The 11119-nt window shown below is 40.0% G+C and overlaps 1 protein-coding gene across 1 annotated transcript in view; it reads left to right on the top strand.

Moving 5' to 3' along the window:
- Nucleotides 1-860: 860 nt before the first annotated feature.
- Nucleotides 861-11119, top strand: part of LOC127582627 (uncharacterized) — a 45313-nt gene continuing 35054 nt past the window's right edge. Inside the window, exon 1 of the mRNA XM_052038084.1 lies at nt 861-925. The gene's annotated coding sequence lies outside the window, so the exon portion shown is untranslated. The remainder of the gene's footprint in view (nt 926-11119) is intronic.

Here is an 11119-nt window from a genome sequence, read left to right as displayed (position 1 = left end):
GGGTCTTCAGGCTCCTGTACCTCCTCCCCGATGATAGAAACACGAAGAGGGAATGTCCCAGATGATGAGGGTCCTTAATGATGGATAGCGCCTTCTTGAGGCACCGCCTCTTGAAGATGTCCTTGATAGCGGGGAGGGTTGTGCCGTGAGAGAGCTGGCTGAGTCTACAACCTTCTTTTGAGTTTTTCAAGGAAAACTGAAGGCAAAATGAAAAGTTACAATCTTCTATTGTTTTCTTTCTTACAAAAAGTAAATAAGACAAAGACAGATATTTTGATTTTAATGAAAATCTTTAACACTAAATTGAAGCAACTTTGTTGCTTTAAAAACATATTAAAGACGAAGCAAAATTTGCAGTCTGCTTTTCAGTTTGAATCACAACTGGAAACTGTAACATCTTATGATACAACCATCTCAAAATACAACCACCTCTCACAATTCCTCCCATGTAATAATATCTGGAACCACGACAGTTTTGTCAAAGGGCTGCTGAAGTTCCTGGAAGAATTTTATTATATTTTGCTTCAGTCTGGAGATAAATTTATCACATTAGGCCTAGAAGAAATTTAAAAGACTTGGAACTAAAATGAGTAATATCTATTTATAACACAATAACATCTAGTCATCTTTATTGTGAACAGTTTCAAGGGATGATGGAATTGGAGATCTTGCTGCCAATAATACATACTTCAATTCCAGGCTAGTTCAAGTCCCACTGTTCAATCCTAGTGTTGCTTTCATTAGAGCCTGTGCTGTGGATCATTATCACACATGATTGGTTGATATTTTGATTCTACCGAAGCTGACACCTGTTGGGTCCCATCAAGCCTAGATTGAGGCAGAGAAGACGCAAGGAGCAGCAAGAGACCTCAGCACTGCATAAAGTCAGGACTTTCCTACACTACAGCCTTACTTCAGACAGAATGTGAGTCTCTTTTGGTAATGTATTTCTCTGGTTTTGGTGTATTCATTTTACAGTTAATAGGCTGATTACTCATTAATTTTTATTGCCCCTGGAGTCCATTACTATTTCTGGAAATGTTGCGATATGAAATTGAAGCCTGCAGATCCAGCAAATTATTGCTGACTTAAAACAATTTTGACAAAAGGAACAAAGAAATTAGAGTAAAGAAAATGACTGAATTCTTGTGTCTGTGGGTTTTGTTCCATTTCGTTTTCTGTATGGGAGTTTATGGAGAAAGTGAGAACTGTAGGTAACATAAACTTATTCTTTGGCAAGAGCGGTATGATTATCTTACTAAATTTAAATTGTGACTGTTTCAAAGTCTCTATAACCCAGTGGCATTGGCTCTAAATATTTTTCCTGAATACTTGAATGTTACCTTCATTTGTATAATAAAGCACCCAGCTCGTCAGTTTTGTTAGTGAAATCAAAATCAGTCAGCTCAAAGTCTCAAGTCATTAGAAGGTGTGTTAATGAGTTGGTCTCAATATAGAGAATGTACAGATTATATAGGTCAACATCAGCCACAGTCTGCTGTTTGCTCTTTTAAACCAAACTGACTACGTTACAGTAATTTTTGTGGGAGCCTTAATTATCTCCTCTTCATTTACTAATATAAAACAGAAAATACATGAAAGAGTCAGCAGGTCAGGTAGCATCTGTGGACAAAAAAGCCGAGTGAAATGTGTTGTCAGGACTGTATTTTTTCTCTTTATTCTCTGTTTACTTCCAGAATGTATCAACCCAAATTATCGTGATGTCAATATAACCAAATGACCCTGCATTTCCCCATTGGTGCAAACGTTTTGGCTGCGTGTCTGGATCTGAACCTATTATTTCTATTTCCCTTTGACTTTATTTCTTCATCTCCTTTAGGCTCTGTGGTCTTTTCTCCTATCCTTCCAGATAACTGCTCAGGTCTCTTATTGCATCTGCACATGGATACTTGGTCAAACCCGAATCTGTACCTGCCCAAACCTTTCAATTTCTCAACCTTTCTACCTGCTCCTACTGTTTCAGGCTTCACTCACTTTCCTCAGTGCCTCTCATCGAGTTTCCCTGAAGGCCCTTCAAAACACTCACCAGCACCTCCCCTCTTACCAAACTTCCCATCCCACATTTCTGCTGGGGGCTGATCTCGTCAATCTTCATTCTTCCCCGCGCACCCCACCTACCACTGACTCTGCCAACAGATGAATCATTGCTCCTTCCCACGACTCAGTCTAAAACGTCCTCCTACTTGAAAACAGTCGTATTATGGGTAACAAAGATCTTCCTGAAGTTTCCTCAGTCAGTCATGCTTTATCTGAACATCCACTCCAACCAACAGTGTGATGGTGGTGTGAGTTAATCACCAAATATCACCTTCAGTCAAGTCTCTTCTTTAAGCAGCTTGCCACCTTCCATATCTATCACAGCTCCTTTAGAATATCCGTCACCACCAGTGACCCACATCCCTCACTGAAATACCCTAATTCTTTCCTTCCCCTCACACCGTGCCAAGCAACTTATTCTTGTTGATTTAGTCCTCTGCTTCAAATCATCTTTCCCACCCTCCTCCAACTTGTCTGACCTCCTGCCCCCTCATACTTTTCTCTCCAATATTCATAGCCACCTCCCCACTATCTCATATGGGCTGTCTAAATCCATTGTCTCAAACACAGACAAGGCCAGCTCTGAACACGCCATTATAATTCTATCTCTCACCCCCATTCCAACACCACTTCCTTTGGTGTCCCGCCCTTGGTGGATTCTCTTTCCAAGTTATTTATAGTGACATTTCCAACTGTCTCAACTTTGACTCTTCATTTGACATAAGTGTTCGACCAAATTAAAGAGATAGATAAAGAGGGTATGGGAATGGAGTTCCCACAAGGCATTTAGGATTCCTTTCTTTATCACTACATAAGAAACCTAATAAAGGAGAATTAACAGATAAACAATGTAAAGGTAGAGGCGCATTTAGGGAATGGAGAGAATAAACTAAAACGTACATTTTAGGATACTAATTGAGAAGAATAGGTATTATGAAGACTGATTTTGAGTTTCTGAGAATAGAGTTTGGGAATGGACAAAGATAATGTAAAACAAAAGTGACACGCCAAATCTGAATATAAATATGAGACAAATGTTGAAAGTAAGGAAAGATGCATTTACTAACTAGGGAAGAGCTTGAAAAAGGACAAAACAAAATGTTAAGAGAAACCAGAAAAAAACGTAAGGCAAAAAGATCAAGGAACCTAAGGCAAGATTGTATAAAATATTCTACCAACAGTCTAAAGGATGACTAAATGGTGAAGAGGATGCAATGATTTCTTTCATGTTCCTTTCAGGAAATCCCAGAGCATTTTACATCCAATGAACTGCTTTTTAAAGTGTGCTTGCTGTTGTAATGTAGGAAAGTGACAATAGAATGGCCATGCTATTAGATAATCGTTTTGCTTCGGTTTTTACCTTGGAAGTCAATTAGATGGATGTATCATCAGAAGAAGAAATTAGAAATTATATAATCACAAAAGTAGAAGAGAATAATGTGTCAAAGATTACATACCCATATTTTAAAAGAAGAGCTACCAGAGGTGTTACTATACAAAATAATAATTTATTAGAAGGAAATGTAGTTCCAGAAGGAAATATTGTTCCAGAAGGCTGGTAGACAACTAACATAATAATGATATTTAAGAAGGGAGTTAGAACAAGTCCAGGGAACTCTCAACCAATCAGCTTAATATTGACAGTAAGAAAACTAATCAAGCCAATACTTAAGCAAAAAGTAGAAAATCAGCTAGAAACCAACAATATCAATAGGCTTCCGTAGAGTGTCTCTCTTAACCATCCTCGTTAAATCCTTTGAAGAGGAAATAGGGTCGATAAGAGTAATGTAGTTGATGAAATTTATCTAGATCTTCAAAAGGTCTTTGATAAGTTATCACCTAATAGATTAATACATATGATCAGTGAATGGGGACCACGTAGATTGACTAACTGGTTGGTTTTTAGAGCGACTGCTGGGACTAGTGGTGAAGAGTTGGAACTTAAGGATGGGAAAAAGTGGAAAGTGGGTTTCTACACAGATCAATGTTGTTCCCAATTTATATTATACCATGAGATGGACTCTTGACCTCACAATCTACCTTGTTGTGACCTTACACCTTATTGTCTACCTGCAATGCACTTCCCTGTAGCTGTGACACTTTACTCTGTACTCTGTTATTGTTTTTTTTACCAGTACTGCCTCAACGCATTATGTACTAATTCAATGTATCTGCACTGTGTAATGAATTGATCTGTATGAACGGTATGCAAGACAAGTTTTTCACTGTACTTCGGTACAAGTGACAATAATAAACCAATACCAATACCAATCAACTACACAGACTTTGGAATAAGGCCTGGATTTTGCATTTAGAAGTAAAGCAACAGTGCTCAACAGCTGACCCCCAAAGAAAGTCACTCACAAAAATATAGCCATCTTGTCTGTGTCGCGTTCCTTTTACTGACATTATTTGCTGTCACGCTTAAATTCAGGGAGGCCCCTGAGGTACATTAGCAATAATTTCAAGAGACTAATTGAGCAACCAATTAAACAGTATGATTCTTCATGGACAACAAACCAGAACGTAAAGATCACATTTATTAACCATTAATGTAAACACGTCACAGAGACCAAGGTAAAGATTTGGATGTACAAATGTGTTCAAGGTGGAAGCTAAAATTTCAGAAAGATATTTTTTAAAAATGCAAATTTTACATCCATTAAAGTTTGCAATAAGTAAAGTTGAACTTCAGCACCTGAAGTTTTTATAAATTCGACGACCTCTGAAGCTTGTCTTGGAGGAGGCTGGAAACCAGTAAATGTTGTGGTGGAGCAAGAAATGTCGGCGGTAACATCTGGATCTCCACGCTTAACTATGCCTGAATCCTCCGGAAGTTTCCCTGAGTTTTGCAGCATTTTGATGGTGAACACTGAGAGTTTTGCCAACTTTATGACTGCAAAATCTGTGGCAATTTCCAAATTGTTGTAGGAGTGGTCTGCAAGAAGAGATTAACAGGCTTGGGGCAATGGACCAGAATCCAGAATCAGATTTATATTCACTGGCAAATTATGTGAAATTTGTTGTTTTGCGGCAGCAGTACGGTGCAAAGACATAAAAATCTATAATTTACAAAAATAAATAGTGCAAAAAAAAGGAATAATAATGAGGTCGTGTTCATGAGTTCATGGATCATTCAGAAATCTGATGGCGGAGGGGAAGGAGCTGTTCCTAAATGGTTGAGTGTGGGTCTTCAGGCTCCTGTACCTCCTCCCTGATGGTAGTAACAAGAAGAGGGCATGGAAATTTTGCACAGGTCACTGTGAGATCTAAAAATCTGAAGAGCAGAAATGATTGAGAGTACAAACACTTAAATCACAAAGTAACAGGACAAATTAGTAGGTCCATGTGTTAAAAAGCATACGCCAAGCCTAATTCAGATGAAAGATCATTGACCTAAAATGTTATCTTTGTTTCTCTTTCCTGGGTGCTAAAAACCACATAGACTACATCAAATGCACTGTCTGGGCTGCTGAGTATTTCCAGCATTTTCTGGTTTTATTTCAGATTCCTAGCATATACAGTGTTTTGTTTTTCAAGCATTACGATTTGGTTGGAATTGAAAAGAATACATCAAGTATCAAACTGGAATCAGACTTTGGTTAGATGGAACTTGCAGCACTGTGTACAATTTTGGCTGCCACATTAATGAAAGGATATATACGCACCACCCTCTGGGTGAAAAAGTTACACTTCAGGTCCCTTTTAAATCTTTTCCCTCTCACCTTAAACCTATGCCCTCTAGTTTTTGGTTCCCTTACCCTGGAAAAGGGACTGTGTGCATACACCCTATCTATGCCCCTCATGATTTTGTACACCTCTATAAGGTCAGCCCTCAGTCTCCTATGTTCCAATCAATAAAGTCCTAGCCTGCCCAACCTCTCCCTATAACTCAGATCCTCAAGTCCTGGCAACTTCCTTGCCAAGGGAATGTGGTAGAGGCAGGTACAATAACAACACTTAAAAGACAGTTGGACAGGTACATGGATAGGAAAGGTGTCAAGGGATGTTATTCAAAAGTGGGGAAATGGGACTACCTTAGATGGGCATCTTGGTCAGTATGGACGAGTTGGGCTGAAGGGCCTGTTTCTGTGTTGTGTTATTCTATGACTCTACATAGAGACAATAAAGAGGATGCAAAAGGATTTACAAGGCTGGTGCCAAAGAGAAAATATAAGCAGGATAATCTAAAATGATCCTGCTTATATTTAAAATTGTGAAAGGATTTGACAGAGTAGTCATAGAGTGTATTTCCACTTGTAGGGAAGAGAAAGACTAAAGGCCCTCAATATACAATAGACACCAAAGAATCAAATTGGGAATTGAGCAGAAATGCCTTTACTGAGAGGTGATGAGGAAGTGGAACTTTGGTCCCACAGAAAGTGATTCAGGTGAACAGTGTGGATGTAACTCAGCGTGAGCAGGGAACTAGAAAGGTCTGCTGATCAGATTATAGCAGGAAAGATGGGAAGATGCTCAAATCGAGCATAGAGTCTGACAAGGGCTGGTTGGGAGAAACAGTCTGTGCATTCCTTATGATTCTATGTGAGATCATCTTTTTTAATGCAGTGTCTGAGAAAAGAGTTACTAGTGCAGATATACAAGTTTTCTGAAAATTGGGATCTGATAAATGTCGGCTCAACGCAAATCAAGGAAGCTCTTATTTGCAGCAAAAGAGAGTGATAAGTAGATAGTTAAATAGATAATGTATTCTGCTTCAACAACAGACATGATCTCAAAATTCCACAGGGAGATTTACTATGATTAATAGCTTCCTCAGAGTTGAAAACAGTAATTGTTGGGAATACTCAGCAACTTAGACAACATCTTTGGAGAGAGGAATGGAGTTTAAATTGGTAAATTGCTAAGTTGTTTTTTTTATTGTCACATGTACCGAGGTACAGTGAAAAACTTTGTTTTGCATGCCATCCATACAGATCATTTCATCACATCAGTACATCGAGGTAGTACAAGGGAAAACAATAACAGAATGCAGAATAAAGTGTAACAGTTACAGAGAAAGTGCAGTGCAGGCAGACAATAAGGTGTAAGGCCGTGACAAGGTAGATTGTGAGGTCAAGAGTACATCTTATAGTTCAAGAGGTCCATCCAATAGTCTTATATGCTTCAGGTCAATGAAATTTCAGCAGAACTGAGAAAATTTAGAAATTAGAAATGTTTTAAGTGCAAGGAAGAGGGAAGAACAGAGAGATAAAGGAGAAACAAATCCACAGTGCTGGAATCGTGAGATAATCTTATTTCAGAGTTGTTAAAATTGAAAAGTAATTCTAATTTATTGTAGAATGGTGATTTAATGATTGTTTGATCATGTAAATGTGACCCATTATGCTGATACACCAGAGCACTGTGTCACACAATCATGGTTATTTGTTGGTTATTCATGAGGTTTGAAATGAGTTGGGCAGAAGGTCTCCAATGGAAGAGGGGAGAATGCTGGTAGGAGAGATATTCCAGGATACTCCACATCACAACCCCATAACCAGACGTACGTCAGCAGAGAAAATCCCTTGGAGTTTTCTTGCATGCAATGTTGCTTGGACAATATTATAAAAGAGTACAAGAAATAGAGTCATAGAGTCATACAGCACAGAACCAGCCCCTTTGGTCCACCTTGTGCATGTCAACCATCTACATTAATCCTATTTAGCAGCCCTTGGTCTGCAGCCTTCTATGCACTGGTGATTCAAGTGGTCAAGCAAATACTTCTTAAGTGTTGTGGGAGTCTCCGCCTCCACTCAGGCAGTGCGTTCCAGATCCCAACCACCTGCTGGGTGAAAATATTCTTCCTCAGATCCCCTCAAAGTCTCTTAACCTTTACCCTAAACCTATGCTCTCTAATTTTAGACATCTCGGCTCTGGGGAAAGGTTTTCTCGTTTCTACCCTCTCTATGCCCTCATAATTTTGTACACCTCCATCAGGTCCTCCCTCAGCCTCCTCTGCTCCAAGGAAAACAAACACAGCCGAGCCAGTCTCTCCTCATAACTGAAACACTCCATCCCAGGCAACATCCTGGTGAATCTCCTCTCCAGCCTCTCCAGTACAATCACATCTTTCCTACAGTGTAGTAACCTGAACTGTGCACTGTACTCCACCTATGATCGAACCAATGTTGTACCATAACCATAATATTCAACGCCCCAGCTAACGAATAGAATAGAAAAGAATAGGTTTGTGTCAAAGAATTCTAATTCTGTACTACAGAGTGATCAAATATTGCTTTGCACCTACAGTTCCACAGAAGATAAGAACAATAAATTGATATAATTGATATTGGAACTGACCCCTGTTGTTTTGATACTGGGAATATAAAATTGGGTAAGAACAAGTCATTCTGAATGCATTTGGAACAATTGGGGAATGTTAGTAATGGCAGATAAACAATTCCCGAAAGACTTTCCATCATCATGGGCGGCACGGTAGTGTAGCGGTTAGCACGACGCTGTTACAGTGCCAGTGATCGGGGTTCGATTCCCTTCACTGTCAGTAAGGAGTTTGTACGTTCTCCCGTGTCTGTGTGGGTTTCCTCCGGGTGCTCCGGTTTCCTCCCACATTCTAAAAGACGTACGGGTAGGTCAATTTGGGTTTAAAATGGCGGCGCGGACTCGTTGGGCCAGAAGGGCCTGTTACCACGCTGTAAATAAAAAATTTTTTTAAAAATTTTTAAAAATTTAGCATCGACAAAGTAAAAGTCAGAAGTGATGGAGCACTCTTCACTTGCCTGGATAATACAACCCCAACAACCTTCTTGAAGCTCAATACATTCAGGACATAGCAGCCTGCTCATTTGTCAAATCATCTACCACTCTAAGTATTCACCTGCTGCAATGTGTACCATGTGCAGAATACAAAGCACGAACTCACCAAGTCTTTAATCAGCACTCCCAAAACTAGAACCTCGACCACAAAGGACAAGGGCACCACCTGCAGATCCCCCTCCTTGTCTCACATTATCCTGTCTTGGAAATGCATCCATTATCATTGGATCAATATCTTGTAACTCCCCACCTAACAGTACTGTGGGAGTACCTTCATTAGAATGACTGCAGCAGCTCGAGAAGTTAGCTCACCACTATCTTCTCAAGAGTAGGGTTTGGCACCAAATGATGGCCTTTTCAATGGGATCCAGACGCTATACAAAAGGAAAGGAATTGAGGGCAGTAAGAGAAAACACAACACTCTGTATCGCTGCAGCAACACACAAAAAGCTGGAGGAACTCAGCGGGTCAGGCAGCATCTATGGAGGGAAACGGACAGTCAATGTTTCGGGTTGAGACCGTTCGTCAGGACTGGAAAGAAAGAGGGGAGATAGTATAAAAAAGTGGGGGGAAGTGGTGGAGCAAGAGCTGGCGGGTGAATGGTGGATTCAGGTGAGGGGGTGATAGGCAGATGAGGGAGGGGGGAGAGTGGGGATGATGTCAGAAGCTGGGAGGTGATAGGTGGAAGTGACAAAGGGCCGAAGAAGATAAAATCTGATAGGAAAGAACTGTGGACCGTGGAATAAAGGGAAGGAGGTGAGGAGGGGAATCGGAGGGAGGAATGTGTGGGTGGTGGGCAGATCTTGAGGGCAGGGGAGGAGAAAGAGAAGGGGTGATGGGAGTCACTGGGATAAGGGCAAAAAAGGGGACGGGGGGGGGGGAGTGCTTACCAGGAGTTGGAGAAATCGATGTTGATGCCGTCAGGTTGGAGACCACCAAGGCAGAATATAAGGTGCTGTTCCTCTAATCTGCACCTAGCCTCAACTCGGCAGTTGAGGAGACCGTGGACAGACATGTCGGTGTGGGAATAGGAAGTGGAATTAAAATGGCTGGGCACTGGGAGATCCCGGCTTGTCCGGCGGATGGAGCGAAGGTGCTCGATGAAGTGATTCCCCCAGTGGTCTCTGTATCACCGCAACATGTGCCATTTTGCAAGTCTATAGCTGTTAGAAATTGTTCAAAAATCTCAAATCTTCTGCAGTCACAATGAAATCAATGTCGTGAATTCCAGTCTTGCAATTCACAATGCGGTACAAGTTGTAAAGTAAATGTTGCAACTTTGTGATGAGCTACCGAATTTTACCTTAAGTGGTCCTTAAGTGCACATTTGAATAGATGTCATATTATGACCATGATGCTCCAAATGATTCTTATAATAATTCAGTGACTCATTATTTGAATGTTCCTTTTTAAAGCCTCAGGAACAATTAGCAGTGATAAAAGGAAGAAAATTAGTTTTAATCCCTAAATAATTCCTCAATAAATATATGGCACTGGGAGTATTGGCAAGAGTCACTGGGCAGTTGTGTGTAAAATTGAGAAGGTTATATTTCAAGATTCTCAATTACAAGTCTCCAGGATTTGGAAGTATAATTTATTAGAGTGATGCAATATTGTGGAGCTGAAGCTTGGTGGTTACTTGGATGAGATTTTAAATCATGAGACTTAATGTCCTATATTAAGATATGACATTTTTTAAATGGTGTTATCCACTGGACTTTTTAGCTCTTAAGTAGAATACCTCGTAATTCGGAATCAGGTTTATTATCACTATCTTATAGACCTGAAATTAGTTGTTTTGCAGCAACAGTACAATGCAAAGATATAAAATTACTTTAAGTTACAACATAAATAAATAGTGGAAAAATAGAATAATGAGGTAGTGTTCATGGGTTCATGGACCATTCAGAAATCTGATGGCGGAGGGGAAGAAGCTGTTTCTGAACCATTCAATCAATTTATACCCTCTGCAATGTATTTGGTTCTGGTTTCCTTCCCTCCATAAAAACTGTGATTGTATTTCAGCCAAGTAATCTTGCATGTCATACTTTGAACCGTTTCCCAGAGGTGCGATCAGATGCTACATAAACAAAAGTTAGTTTCTTTACAACCTAACCTGATCGACATGACCTGTTCTTTCTGACTTCATACAAGGGAGTAACATTTCCCTGTGTTAATGGTGAGCTTTTCTTAACACAATCATAGGTGGGGGGGGGAAAAAGGAGCTGGAGAACAGGAACCCGTCAAGAAAAATAAACAGAATTAATGCCAATGAACAGGTTTG

Source organism: Pristis pectinata, chromosome 24 (genome assembly GCF_009764475.1).
Source record: "Pristis pectinata isolate sPriPec2 chromosome 24, sPriPec2.1.pri, whole genome shotgun sequence".
Taxonomy (NCBI): Eukaryota; Metazoa; Chordata; class Chondrichthyes; order Rhinopristiformes; family Pristidae; genus Pristis; species Pristis pectinata.
The sequence above is the reverse complement of the archived record's forward strand: the minus strand, read 5'-3'. Positions and strand labels throughout refer to the sequence as shown.